Source organism: Manis javanica, chromosome 3 (genome assembly GCF_040802235.1).
Source record: "Manis javanica isolate MJ-LG chromosome 3, MJ_LKY, whole genome shotgun sequence".
Taxonomy (NCBI): Eukaryota; Metazoa; Chordata; class Mammalia; order Pholidota; family Manidae; genus Manis; species Manis javanica.
In genome coordinates, this window is record NC_133158.1 from 211,279,967 (window position 1) to 211,293,485 (window position 13,519).

At 44.2% G+C, this 13,519-nt stretch overlaps 1 protein-coding gene across 4 annotated transcripts in view; it reads left to right on the forward strand.

Moving 5' to 3' along the window:
- EXTL3 (exostosin like glycosyltransferase 3) overlaps positions 1 to 13,519 on the forward strand; it is a 107,768-nt gene that overhangs the window by 23,978 nt on the left and 70,271 nt on the right. Inside the window, exons 1-2 of one of the 4 annotated variants that reach the window (XM_073232760.1) lie at positions 8,240 to 8,380; positions 11,182 to 11,267. The exons of 1 other annotated variant lie outside the window; for it this stretch is intronic. The gene's annotated coding sequence lies outside the window, so the exon portion shown is untranslated. Of the gene's footprint in view, positions 1 to 8,239; positions 8,392 to 11,181; positions 11,268 to 13,519 lie in introns of those variants that run through there. 2 more of the 4 variants (XM_073232758.1, XM_073232757.1) reach the window with 2 other exon arrangements.

Genomic DNA, 13,519 nt, shown 5'->3' on the forward strand with positions numbered 1-13,519 from the left:
GAGAATGGAGAGGAGAATACCACGTTATTTTTGCAGTGGAACACATAGAAGATTCAGGACAAGGGACGGAAGTGGAACAGGATCCTTGTAAATTATGGAGACTGCAATGTTGTTTCTGCCTTTGATGTCATCGCTAACTTCTCTACTCTCAGCCAATGACAGAGAAAAATCAGCATCCCCGAGGATATTACAGTCGGGAGGGGGCATGTCTACATGAGCGTACGCTGCCCTTCCGGCCAGCCTCAACCCTGACTTCATTCCCAGGGCTGACTGCACAACAGGCTTGAGCTTACCCATGAGTCATGGCATCTGAATCACCTCTGCTGAAGTGTCAGCTCACAGACATCCTCTAAAGGCCCTTTGGTAGAGGTTGCCAGGAATAGTGGCCATATCTAGTGATGCAGAAATTAAAGCAGAAAACAGGTGATTTAGAAAGAAGTTTTTGTGCGGTGCTGTATTAGGAGTCTTCAGAGAAACAGAACCAATAGGAAATATGCATATATATTACACATACACATATATGGTACGTACATATATATATAGATTTATTATTAGGAATTGGCTCATGCAATTATGAAAACTAAGAAGTCCCAGGATCTGCAGTCAGCAAGCCAGAGAGACCCAGGAGAGCTGATGGTAGAAGTTCTAGTTCAAAAGCCAACAAGCTTGAGACCCATAAAGAGCCAGTGTTTCAGCTTGGCTCCTAAGGCAGGAATAAGACTGATGCCCCAGCTCAAGTGGTCAGACAGAAACAGTCTCCCCTTCCTCTGCTGTTTTATCTTCCTCAGGCCTGCCGCTGAAGCCCACCGCATTAGGGAGGGCAGAGCCCAGAGAGGGTGGCCTTACGGGTGTGATTTCTTTGTTGGCACAGGTGTTCTGCCTTTACTGCAGTTATTTTTCAGAGAACAGAGTTGCAAGTGTTAAGACTCTGTTCTTCCCGCTCCCAACACTTAACTTTTCAAGGCACAGCCGATGGTTCGCTCCCTTCATTGGCATGAAGGACACAGAAGCTGTTGAAGCATTTATTGTAATGATTATTGGCTTTTCTTATGATACAGTTTTCCTACAACAGATGAAATTTGTCTCTCTTGGTAGTCGAGATTATCAGGTATCTTACTTGACACTCTTGACTGAACTGGTTCTCAAAGGGTAGTCCCCAGATCAGCAGCATCTGCGTTACCTGGGAATTTGTCAGAACTAGGAAATCTAAGATCCCACCCTGAACCTTTTGAATCAGAACCTCTGGAGGTGGGACCCAGAAATGCGCATTATAATAAGCCTTCCCAGGGATTCTGATGCATATGCAAATTTAAGAGGTGCTGACCTTGTATATTTGTAGTGGAAGTTGCTCGGTGATGATGTAGGTGTTTTGAAATTCAGCAAAAAAACTAGAAAGGCACCAAACTGTAGTCCCAGGAACTCCAAAACTGGGCAGAGAATGTCCTGCCCCTGGGCAGATGTTTTCACCGGTGAGTAAGGCATGTAAGGCTAGCTCGATTTCATCATTTGTCCTTTTATTGGTCATCAGTGTGAAGAAGACAGGACACCCCCCCGGCTGGAATTTGTCATACCTCCATGTCATTTAGTATTCAAGATGATCAGATCGGATGTTCTTCTCTGAAAAGGATAAGCTGGGCAAGCCTCAGTGCCAAATGGTTGGAACACAAATTGTACTTCCTGTGGCCCAAATGGTGTGACATGGTTGAGGGAGAGGCGGCCTATGCTGGGGAACATGCTCCTGCGGTCGTTGCCTGTTAGCATTTTCTCACCGCTCTGTCAGCTGACAGAGCTTCTGAAGACTGGGTTAAAGGAGCGCAGGAAGTGTGGACAGGGACCAAGCACACTTTTGTGACTGCGGGCAACCAAAGGGCTTACTGCTTCCTCGGCTCTGTTTAAAAGAAAAGCCTTCAGAGGGACTCCACTTCCCCTGCAGGGTGGCCACCTTGGAGAGAATCACAGAGAGAGTTATTTCCACAATTTTCCATTTTGAAATTAAGTAAAGGGAGGGAAATTTATTTAAGAAGTCAAATATGCCTGGTATCGGCAATACTGTTGACAGTTTGATATTGTGATGTGCTTTACATGAGACAATTTTTCCCTGCAGATCCAGAGACTCTGTGTATCTTATCAAAGGGACCATAAGATCACCCCAAAACTGAAGTAGGTGTTCCTCCATGTAATTGCCCGTGTTTATCCCCATCATAGAATTGAGTCTAATGTTAAAATGATCTGCCTACTTGTTAGTTTGCTTATTAGATAAGTTCTTGGAGGGCAGAGAGTTTTTGTCTTGCTCACAATACCCACAATGCTCCTCACATAATATGTGTTCACTGTGTTTTTGTTGAGTGAATGGATTAAAAAAAGAAGTATTTTTTTAAACCCCACTGGGTGTCAGGGCCTGTGCTTGGTGCTGGCTATGAAAGGCAAATAAGGCAGGCTTCTGGCCATCGCGATATTACAGTCTGAGAAGAGATAAGCAAGCAAGTACTCTGTGATGTAGGGTAAGACTTCACAGAGGAACTGACATCTGTGAGGTTTTGGAGGACAGACGGAAGTTTGTCGGGAAGACAGCTGAGGTGGGAAGTGTGCAGGAGGAAGGGCACACCAGTCAGGCACCAGTCTGTGCCGAGGTGCAAGGTCATGAAGCAGCGTGGGCCATGCCAAGTACTGGAGGGGATTCACTATCACTGAAACGACAGTTGTGCGTTTGGGAAGGGGACAGTGAGTGAGGAATACATGTGGAAATGGGGCAAGTTAAGGTGCTTAGAAGTTAACATGTGAACAACAGGGATTCATTACAGGGACTTAATCATGGAGGTGACATGGTGGCAGCTGGCAGGACGCACCGGTCAGTGGAGAGGAGCCCTGCCCAGACCCACACTGGGGCAGTGGTGGACATGGAACTGTCTGTACTTGCAGCTTGGCCAGAAGTGGGTGAGAGGAAGAGGGACACTGGGGAATTGGAGGTGACCACATGGGTGGCAGTGCTACCCTGCAACATAGATGCAGAGTGCGTGCTGGAGGAAGAATGGGGTTCCTCTAGCCAAGCTGAGTTTAGAAAACTGTGCAGCATTTTGGAAAGGTCCAGAAAGCACCTGGACATTCTGGGGGCTCGAGAAGAGACCAGGGATGGAGTGACTCTCAAACTGATGCATTACCTACGTTTAAACATACAACCAAACCACCCTTTGGGTGACTGCGATCACTTAGAGAAAGGAAGTAGCTTGGGAGAAGAGGAGGCCAGGACGGAGCCTTGGGGAATCAAATGGTAAAGACACAGAGGCAGGAAATCCAAAAGGGCGAGGAAGCAGAGACATGGAGAACAGACAGCGTTTCTCAAACTCACGGCTCCTCAGAATCACTGGACGGCACGTGAAAACACAGACGGTGGCCCTCCCACCAAGGCTGAGATTCGGCCTCAGGAGGTCCTGGGGGTGGGCCTGCGGACTGCACTTCAAATGTGCCCCTGCAGCACAGGCACTGCTGCCCAAAGGCCACCCTTGGGTGGCTTTGGAAGAGGATGCGAGGGGAGGGCATCAGGATGGCTGCTGGGGGGCATCGGAGGCTCCTGGGGCTGTGAGAACCCAGGGCCTCTTTATCCTTAAGGAGGGGGAGGTAGCAGGGCCAGGGAGAAGCTGGACATCCTGGAGAGAAGGGATGACTAAGGAGGGAAATTCATGGGCCAGGTAAGAGGAACAGTGCAAACAGAAGACAGAGTCACCAGAGAGGGCTCCAGACAAACAGTAAAGGGCTGTGGCATCCACTTCAACAACCAGAGCCCCTTTGAGTAAGATGATTTTCTTACAGCTTCTCTTCCTGTGTTTTTTCCATCTCCTGCCTCCCTGGGCCGCTGTTTACTTTTACCTTTCTGACTTTCCACGTGCCTAGTAGCCTTTGGTCCTCTCAGAACCCTCTACCTATGCTGACTCCCCACGCCGGATCTTCTGCACGGACAGGTCCACAAAGAGACGACTTGCTGCAGATGGATGATCAGTAATGAACAGACTTTCAGCAACACAAGGCATTTCAAGGATAAAGGAAAATTTCAAAAACATGTTTGATCATTATTGCTAAAATTGTGTTTCTACCACCTTCTTGCTAGAATTGCTGTCAAGCTTCTTGACAGCTCCCCTGGGACAGCGCTCCCTCTGTTGCAACCCTGTGAAGCACAAAGATGCAGCTTTCTCTCCTCTGCTAACTAAAGCTTATTTCCTTGTAGCCCCAGAGCCCTCAGACAAACCAAAAAAGCTTCAAAAATCACTTTGTACGATTAAAAAGAACAACCAGCATCCCGATGATAGCTGTGAGCAGTTATGTGCCTGTGTGTGTCACACTGTCTGAGTTCAAGACAACAAACATTTATGAGGGCTTCTCATAGAACAGGCACCGTGAGATGCAAAGATTAGTAAAACGCTGGTGGGACTCAGGGGGCCCTTCAAGTTGGTTTCTTTTCTGAGTCCCGGAGCAGATGACAGTGAGAGGAAACGGGCTGGCATTAAAATACCCTCTTTCTTGCTGCGAAAGCTGGTCGGGAGAATGTAGCTGGGATCCAAAGCCCAAATAGGCTTCTTATTTCTTCCTCCGACGATTTGAACTTTCCCCCTAGACCTAGGCAAGGCTCTGGAAGCTGCTTTATTCGCCACTGCATGAGGAGAGAACACGTGATGGCCTGGGGAGCTGACTCTGAAAGAAACTCAAAGAGCAGTGAGTGTGAATGACCCTGTATAGAGTCTCATCAGTCATAGAAGTAAATTTTTTCTTCCTTGAGGAGGAGTAAATAAAGGAAGTGGGCAGAGAGAAGGATAAAAGCTATCTTTCAATACAGTGGAAAGAGAATGTTTCCTATATTTTTTATCAAAGCTAGTTCAGGGAGATGGGAGGATGTGGCTTCTCCTACATTGTGGTTTGATCCTCAACTCTTGGGTTTTATAATCAGACATCTGGTCAGCCAAGGGCGGGCTGCCCTCCTGTGATATGCGAGTGACAGAAATATTTGGAAGTTGTATTCCAGGCATCAAGGGCAGCTTAGTTCCAGCTTTCATGAGCCCCCCTCCCTCATACAGACAGCGCCTTTGTGTATCTGCCTGGGAGCTGCTCTGGGCTTTCCAGCTTTGCCTGCATGTGTTTCCATTAAGGGACAGAATGGGAGATCCAGCCCGAAGCCCCGTCCAAACCAAAGTTTCATTCCTGTTCTTGTTCTCATCTCAAGAATGTCGAGTCACGTGAGTCCAAACTGCAGCATCAAAGTACTCCAGTAATATGCTACCGACATGAAACTGCCTTGAATTAGAGTACTCCTCCCATTATTAAATTCCAAAAGGCAAATTAAGGATTTGCCTCAAGATGCTCTAGATCTAACAGACTAAAACAAATGCTTACAGATAATTACAACCCAAAATGGAGCATTTTAGGGTAAATATAAAAAGATTTACAGTAGCTTACAAGAGGCACATTAATTCTATCTGAGAGTGGGAAAAGGTTTCACATAAGTGATAGCTTTGTAAAAAACTTTTTATTTTGAAAAAATTTCAAATTCATGGAAAAGTTGCAAGAATAGTAAACATGAACTCAGATTCACTGCCTGTTAACATTTGCTATATTTGTTCTCTCCCTAGATACACACATACACACACATCATTTTTAATCTCACTGAAACATTTTAAAGTTGCAGACGTCATCAGCCTTTGCCCCCAGATTCCTCAGGATGTGTCTCCTCAGAACAAGGACCTTCTCTTCCATAACCACAGTGCAAGTTTTAAATTCAGGAAATTTAATATTGCTATAGTGCAGAATATAATAAAGAGTCTGTTTCTAAATTTCACCACTTGTTTCACCAATTATTTTACAGCAATTTTTTTTCCCAAACTAACACCCAGCCCAGGGTTATACCTTGCATTTCGTTGCCATGTTTTTTCAGTCTCCTTTAATCTCGAACATTTCCTCGACCTGCCCCTCCCTCCATCCTAACTTTGTTGTTTTTTAGGACACTGATATTTTTAGAATATAAGTCGCTTGTTTGGTAAAATGTTCCTCAGCTTGGGCTTGTTACCTTATGGTTAGATGGCCTCATGCTGTCTTCTATTTCTTTTGAAATAATTTCAGACTTATGTAAAAGCCAGAATTATATATAGTTTGGCAACTTTTTTTTTAATGAATTCCAAGTGATTCTTACCCAGGTTCACCAATTTTTAACATTTTGCCACATCCACATTTGTTTTATCATCCTGTCTTCCTCTCTCTTCCCCATGATGTGTGTTTGTGGGTGGGTGTAAGTGTATAAAATATTTTTTTAAAAATCTGAACCAGTTAAGAAATAGGCATCACCCTTTAAGTGACAGCTTAATGTTTTTTAATGTTAAATAAAATTAGTATATATTTAAGCATACAACATGATTTTATATGCATCTACATAGCAAAGTGATTACTACAGCCAAGCTAATTTACATATCCATTCCCTCAGCCCCTAAAAACTGTTATCATTTTTCTTTGTGATCAAAGCATTTGAAATCTAATCTCAGCAAGTTTCCAGGATTCAATATAGTATTATGAACTGATATTCAATATAGGATCTAACACACCATCCTGTGTGTTAGATCTCTAGATTTAATCATCCTTACTGCAACTTTTTACCCTTTTGACCAACATCTCCCCATTTCCTGAACCTCCATGGTCCTGGCAGCCACCATTCGACTCTCTGCTTCTCTGTATTTGGCTTTTTTGGATTCCACATATAAATAAGATTTTGCAGTTTGTTTGTTTTTCTGTCTCCAGGTTCATCCATGTTGTCACAGATGGCAAGACTCCCTCCTTTTAAAGGCTGAATAATCTTCTAGTGTGTATACATGTGTGTGTGTATTTATCCATGTATATGTAGATGAACATTTGACAATCGTTCCTGTATCTTAGCTACTGTGAACAATGCCGCAGTGAACACGGGAGTGCAGATACCTCTTCAGGGTACTGAGTTCATTTCCTCTGGAGGTATAGTCAGAGTGGAATTGCTGGATCACATGGCAGTTCTACTTTTAATTTTTTGAGTTGCTTTCATACTCTTCCCCATGGTGGCCGCGCCAGTTTACATTCCCAGCAACAGTGCACAAGGGTTCCCGTTCATCCACATCCTCTCCAACACTTGTTAGCTCTTGTCTTTTTGATATTAACCATTCTAACAGGTGTGAGGTGTCATCTCGTTGTGTTTTGACATGCATTTCTCTGAGGATTAGTGATATTGAGCACCTTTTTTTGTACTCGCTGACCATTTTTATGTCTTCTTTGGGAAAATGTCTATTTGGGTTTTTCTCCATTTTTTATTCGGGTTGTTTGTTTTTTTGTCACTACGTTGTACAAGTTCTTTATATATTTTGGATATTAACTCTTATCACATATATGGTTTGCATATATTTTCTCCTAATCTGTCGTTTGCCTTTTCATTTTGTTTTTTTTCTTTGCTGTGCAGGAGCTTTTTAGGTTGTTTATTTTTGCTTTTGTTGCCTGAACTTGTAGCATAAGCAAGAGCTTTGGAAGCAGGTCTTGGTGGGGGAGTGAAGAAGTTTGTCAGGTAGACAAAAGAACTTGGGCATGGGATGGACATTACAACCAGAGGGATGGGCAGGTGCAGGGGTATAAGCCAGCACGTACGTGAGGGAGCTGGTGAACAGCCAGTTTAGAGTAACTGGGCTAGGGGAGAAGCCACCGGAAAGGCAGTCGGAGCTTACTGCGTTGAAGAATTTGTACTTCGTACTGTAGGGAAAGAGAAAATGTTGACTATTTTTAAGCACATTTATTTTCTAGAAAAATTAGCTCTAGGGCAATTCAGAGTAGAAGGGGCAAGAGAGACCAGCCAGGGGGATATTGTGCGGTAGCCGGGATGATGAAGACCAGAGGACGGGGTGCAGGGGAGTGCTTACTGAGTTCCTGCTCAGTGCCGGCCATCTGGCATATGCTCCCTTTTAATTATCACAAAAACCTGAGGTCAGAGAGGCTGAGTAGTTTGGCCAAGAACAGTCATAGTAGGTTTGTCGCATAGTTGATATTTGAGACCTGGCCCAAGTGACTCTGAGGCCCGCTGTGAACCCCAGGGGGTCGTGAGGGGCGGAGCAGGACTGGGAGGGAGCCGTCGGTGCTGGAGGAAGCACTGTCTGGTCTGGTAGCCAGTTGGACGCAGCGGGAGAGGGAGGCGGGAAGGATGACAGGGCGGAGTAGGGAAGGGAAGGGGCTGGAGGAGGCCGGGAACGTGATGACTTAGCGACAGTCTCTCTGCATTTGGCCTGGGTGGCTGGGTTCGTGAACACACCTGGGGCAGGTACCCAGTGGGCAGTTTGCGCAAGAGCCCAGAGGAAAGGAGGAGATTGGGCTGCGGACGTCATGAGTGCGGACGCCCGTGAGCGCAGGGTGGGCACCGGCGCGGCTGAGGGCGGCTCCCGGGCACACTCAGCCCCCCGGGGTGTGGGGAGGGGGTCGGTGAGGGAGAAGACGGCCAGGCCACGAGGAGCCAAGGCCGAGCACCTCGGGAAGGCTCGTGGCAAGGATTCCGCGCAGCGCAGCGGAATTCCGGGGGGCCTGGGAGGATGCGCTGGGACTGATGGCCCGGGACGTCAGCGGCCCCCTTCGGGAGAGCCGTTCCAGCAGACGGGCAGGAGCCAGGCTTCCGGCATTAGGGGGTGGGGGTGGTGGAGGGCGGGGGTGCGGGGATGACTGCCCAGAGCCGTGGGAGTAATGCCGACAGCGGTTGGCATGGTGAGGCTCACCGTCTGCGGGGCGCGGGGACAGCAGTCACGCTCACTGTCCAGGAGAACCCTCGCAGTCCTCCGGGGAGGCAGGGGCTGTCATCATCCCCATTTCCTGATGAGGAAGTTGAGCCAAGAGAAGGTGGAGAGGTGAAGCTACGCGCCCAAGGTGATACCACCAGTAAATAGTAGAACGAGGATTCAAATCTAAATCTGGGTTCAAGTCCGTGTTGTGAGATGGGGGTCGTTTGGGTCTGAGCCCGTACAAGCAGAGGGGGAATCCCTGCAGCGAGGAGGCTGTTGATGACGTACCAAAGAGAGCAAGGTCACATTCGATCACATTAGCAAACAGGCTGCCTGGTTTTGGACATCTCTTCGTCAAAGGCCAGAACAGAGCAGAGAAGAATCTGTGAATATGTACCCAGGTGTCAGCTAAGGTAGAGTTCCTTTTTGAGATTTCCGTAAAATTGGCTAAGTCCCCATTCTAGTGGGAAATTCAGTGCCTCCTCCAAGATTTCAGTTAATTCCTGGGAGCTCCCCTTTTGGTTTCTTTGGCGTTTGAGTGTCTGCTTCTACTAAATGATTCATTTCCCTGTAACGCAGTTCCATGATCTCATCCCTTGGTTCTGTGCTGACCCAGTTGTAGAACTCAGAACTGTCCCCCTATTATCTTTTTTCCTTGATTTCCCTCCAAATCCCTCACAGAAGGCGTTTGTGTATGTGTCAGATATTACTGAAGGCCTAGGGGGTTTTATATCCTTAGCAACACCAACGATGTGAAGTTCCGTAATAGATACTTCTATTTTAAATACGCCTACAGTTCCTCTGACCCTGGGACTCTCTCCCAAGCTCCAACCTCCCACACCATTATTTGAGGCCCATCTCTCTTTACCGCCTCCCATTTCCTCTACTCTCTGTCTTGTCCTCATATTCTTGGTCTTTTTGTTGTTGTTAATGTAGATCTGTTTGGCTACCTCTGTTTCAGTTTTATTGTAAGACCAGTTTCCATTGTCCATACTTCAAGTGCCACATCAAGGTTTTTTCTTCAATAAAGCATTTTCTATCCCTAAGAGGAATTCTGGCATCAGGTGCTAAAATGATTTTTTTCACCCCAATACTTACAGATGATTTAAAGGTGGGAAGAGGGAATTTAAAAGAGATCATATCTGTTTGCTTCTATTTCTCAGTGAATATGAGATTCGTTCCTCTGTTGATTAAGGATGGGTTGAGGTAAAGATGAGGTGAGGGACTCTGTCAATGGAAATTTACCAGATTGCTAAAATATCATAAAATACCATATTTACATAGAATGATTCCTTTAAATAAGCCGACAAAGTTGTAGAATTGGTTCCTTTGCTAGAGATGGATTATTCAGTTTGCTGAGTATTCTTAATATGAGAAAAGTAGAAAAAGCAATGGTGAAGGAAAAAGTCAGTGTCAGTAAACTAAAGCCAGGGCGATGGAGATCACAGTCCTTGCTAATTCTTCCTCCCAACACAGACGCAATGCATGGTAAGCAGTTTGGGCGTTGCACTGTGCCTAGGGAGAGGGCATCTCGAGCTCAGAAAGGATAAAGGGAGTTGCATTAGTTATTTATTGCTCCATAACAAATTACCTCCAACTAAGTCATTTAAAATACAACTGTGTATCATCCTGCAGTTTCTGTAAGTCAGGAACCCAGGAGCAGCTGAGCCGGGTGTTTCTGGCTCATGGTCTTCAGTGGCTGCAGTGGTCTGAAGGCTGGACTGGAGCTGGAGGATCTGCTCCCAATCTTCCTCACTTGGCTGCTGGCAGGAAGCCACAGTTCAACAGTCTCATGCGCCTCTCCAACGTGGTGCTCATGACATGGCAGCTAGCTGCTTCCTGAGCAAGCGATGGCAGAGGGCAAGCAAGCACCGTGGAAGCTGAATGCCTTGTACAACTTACTCTCCGGAGTGACACACCATCACTTTTGCTGTATTCTATTTGTCACCTAGATCTCTGGAACAGTGTGGGAGGGGACTAGACACGGGTGTGAATACTGGGGACTGGGATCACTAGGGACATTTTGGAGGCTGGTTACCATGGAAGTCCTTCCAAAAACATTTTTTGAGTGTGTGTTTCTGTGTAGACTCATACTTTGAAATGCCTTGAAGGAGGGTAGTTACACAGACTCGTAGTCAGTGGACTTTTGGATTTAATGGACCAGTAAAATAAAAAAATCATTGGTAAGGGGGTACAAAATAGGTACATTTCAGTATTTTGTCACATGAGGAAGATAAAAAGATGCCCTTTGCCATCCCTATCAATTCATAAAAACACATTTTCACACAAGGGGGAAGGACATAATCTCACAGTGAAGGACAATCCTTTCAATTTAATAAAATTTAGCTTTATTAAAACTCTAACTTGCCTTTGTTTTTCTCTGTGGACTGATGAAAAATTTATCCTCTCTTTGTCCACGACTGTCATGCAGGAACCACTGAAACAGCCACGGAAGGTTCTAGCACCTTTAGAGATGACTGTGAGAATCATGCAGAAACACATAATAGTCCATTCAAAGTAAGTGAAAAAAGAAGAAAATGAAAATGGTTGATATATAAAGATGGCAGTTTTATAAAATTATGCTCATGAGCTGGAAGGAAGCCACAGAACTGGCAAATATTTATGAGTTTTTGTGACCTTTTTTGCACTATTTATGTGTGTTCCTATATTTAGATGTTTATAATTTAAGCTGATTAAATATGAAATATAAAAGGAAAATATTGAGCATCATTGCAGCATAGTTAAATGTACATAAAAGTAATACAAATGCAGAGTGGCATTTGAATTTTTAAAGTATTTTTATATTTAGGATATTTCACATAGAGTTGACTTCTTTGTGGATTACTTGCATAATTTATGTCAACCATCCTTTTTCTAAATGACTTCACTTTATAGGTAAACTTTTCTTCATAATCTACCCAATGTAATTACTGTGTCCCTTTTTATGAGAGGATGAAATTTCCAACACTATCCATTAGAGATGAGCTGTGGGTTGTTAGTTTTGGCCTCAAGAGTTGATGAACTTGTAGAAATGTGCTCACATTTTCCTTTGGTTCCATGTTTGATGTGTTGCATGGTATTTGCAAGGCTGAGGCTTGGGTTGAGAAAAGAATCAAGGATTATTTTGTTCTGGGATGGACTGGGTCCCTCTAGAATCCTGCTCTCATCATTTAGGTTGAGAATTAGTCTTGAGCAATATTTAGAAAAACACAGAGAAACTTTCTCTTCAATAAAATCTTGTTGCAAACCTTCATGAATTGTTTTAAAACCTATATACATTTTTCTTTTGAAAATGTGGTCAGTAGAAACTACTGTGCTTTTAAAAAATACATAAAATCCATATGTTATTAACAAATTATATTTATTGCCTTTGGAAATTGCTCTTTCAGTTTTGATTTTACAGCCTTGTTTATATGAGACATTTTTAAGTAATAGTGAGCAATTTTTTGTATATGGAGATTACATTTTTTATGGTGTTAGGACAATCCTGGATTCCTAGAGCTGCATTCAAATGTGACATTGGATCTCAGCCTTCAATACTCTGCCTAATTTTTCTTCTTTTTGGTTATAGCTCTCATTATGCTTAGTTCTTCAAAGAGTCAGCCATATCATGTTGTGGCATGTTGTGCCTAACTGAGCATATTTTTGCAACTCACTGGCATAATTTAGGGTGGAAGTTAGGTGCCTGTATATTTGCCTACGGGAACAAATGTATCATCATTTAAACTTCCAGGAGCAAGTTTAGGAAGTTTTGATGGCATTTTGGTATCTGCTGATGGTCAGATGTGACTGCCTTTGCAGAGCTGTGCTGTTACGGTAGGAACAGAATTGAAAACTCAGAGGGAAGAGGGCTCTTGAAGGAAGATGGGACCTTAGATGCAGATATTTTAGGGGCAATAGCTAGTTTTTTTAGAATGTTGGTCATTACAGATTATGTGTCTTGTGTAGACTGCAGAGTTGAATCAGGCTAAGCTTCTTGATGTGAAACTAGTACAAATTTTATTTTTCACAGTCACGTGCAAGGTAGTATTATGACACGAGATAATGAGTTGACTAATCCTTTTTTGGACAATAATATGTACATGGTTTGGAGCTGATGTTAACTCAGTGCTCTTACTGCAAATCATCTGCAAGCCACCCAAACTGTCCCACCTTTTGCCACATAAAAAAACAGCCCCTTTTAAAAGATAACATCAAAGACAGGACTTGCAGAGTGAGCCATTTAGCAAGCTAATGAGCACTATCTGTGGAGCCTCAGGATGGCCTTTTGTCTTTTTGGCATTGATGAACCAAAGGGAAGAGTAACCTCAGAACAGCAATCTAGAAATTGTCATGCATTGTTCCAATTACAAGCCACAACATTGCTCCATCATTTATATATAGAAAAGATCTTGAATAGTGGCTGTCAGCACTTTTAAGATCAAAGCAGTACAGAAAGAACAAGTTCTTATCTGACTTAAACTCACTGATAATTCCTGGATCATGCCTTTTGAAGTTTGCTGGGGGTCACCAATGACTTGGTTGTGATTGATCTAGAGGCCTTGCTGAGTGGACTGTGGGTTGGGTAGCTGTACCTGGGGAAAGTGACCGCTGGCACCTCCTTCGCTCAGACTTGAAGTAACTTTTATCATCAATTTCTCCTTTCACAGGACTAAAACCCCCATCTGGATATAACCTTTTGGGAAAAATAAGTAATCAGTGGGGACCCCTAAGAGAGTATTTTGCTGAAATCTGTAAAATAATTTCCTGGCTAACAACACAATCTTGTT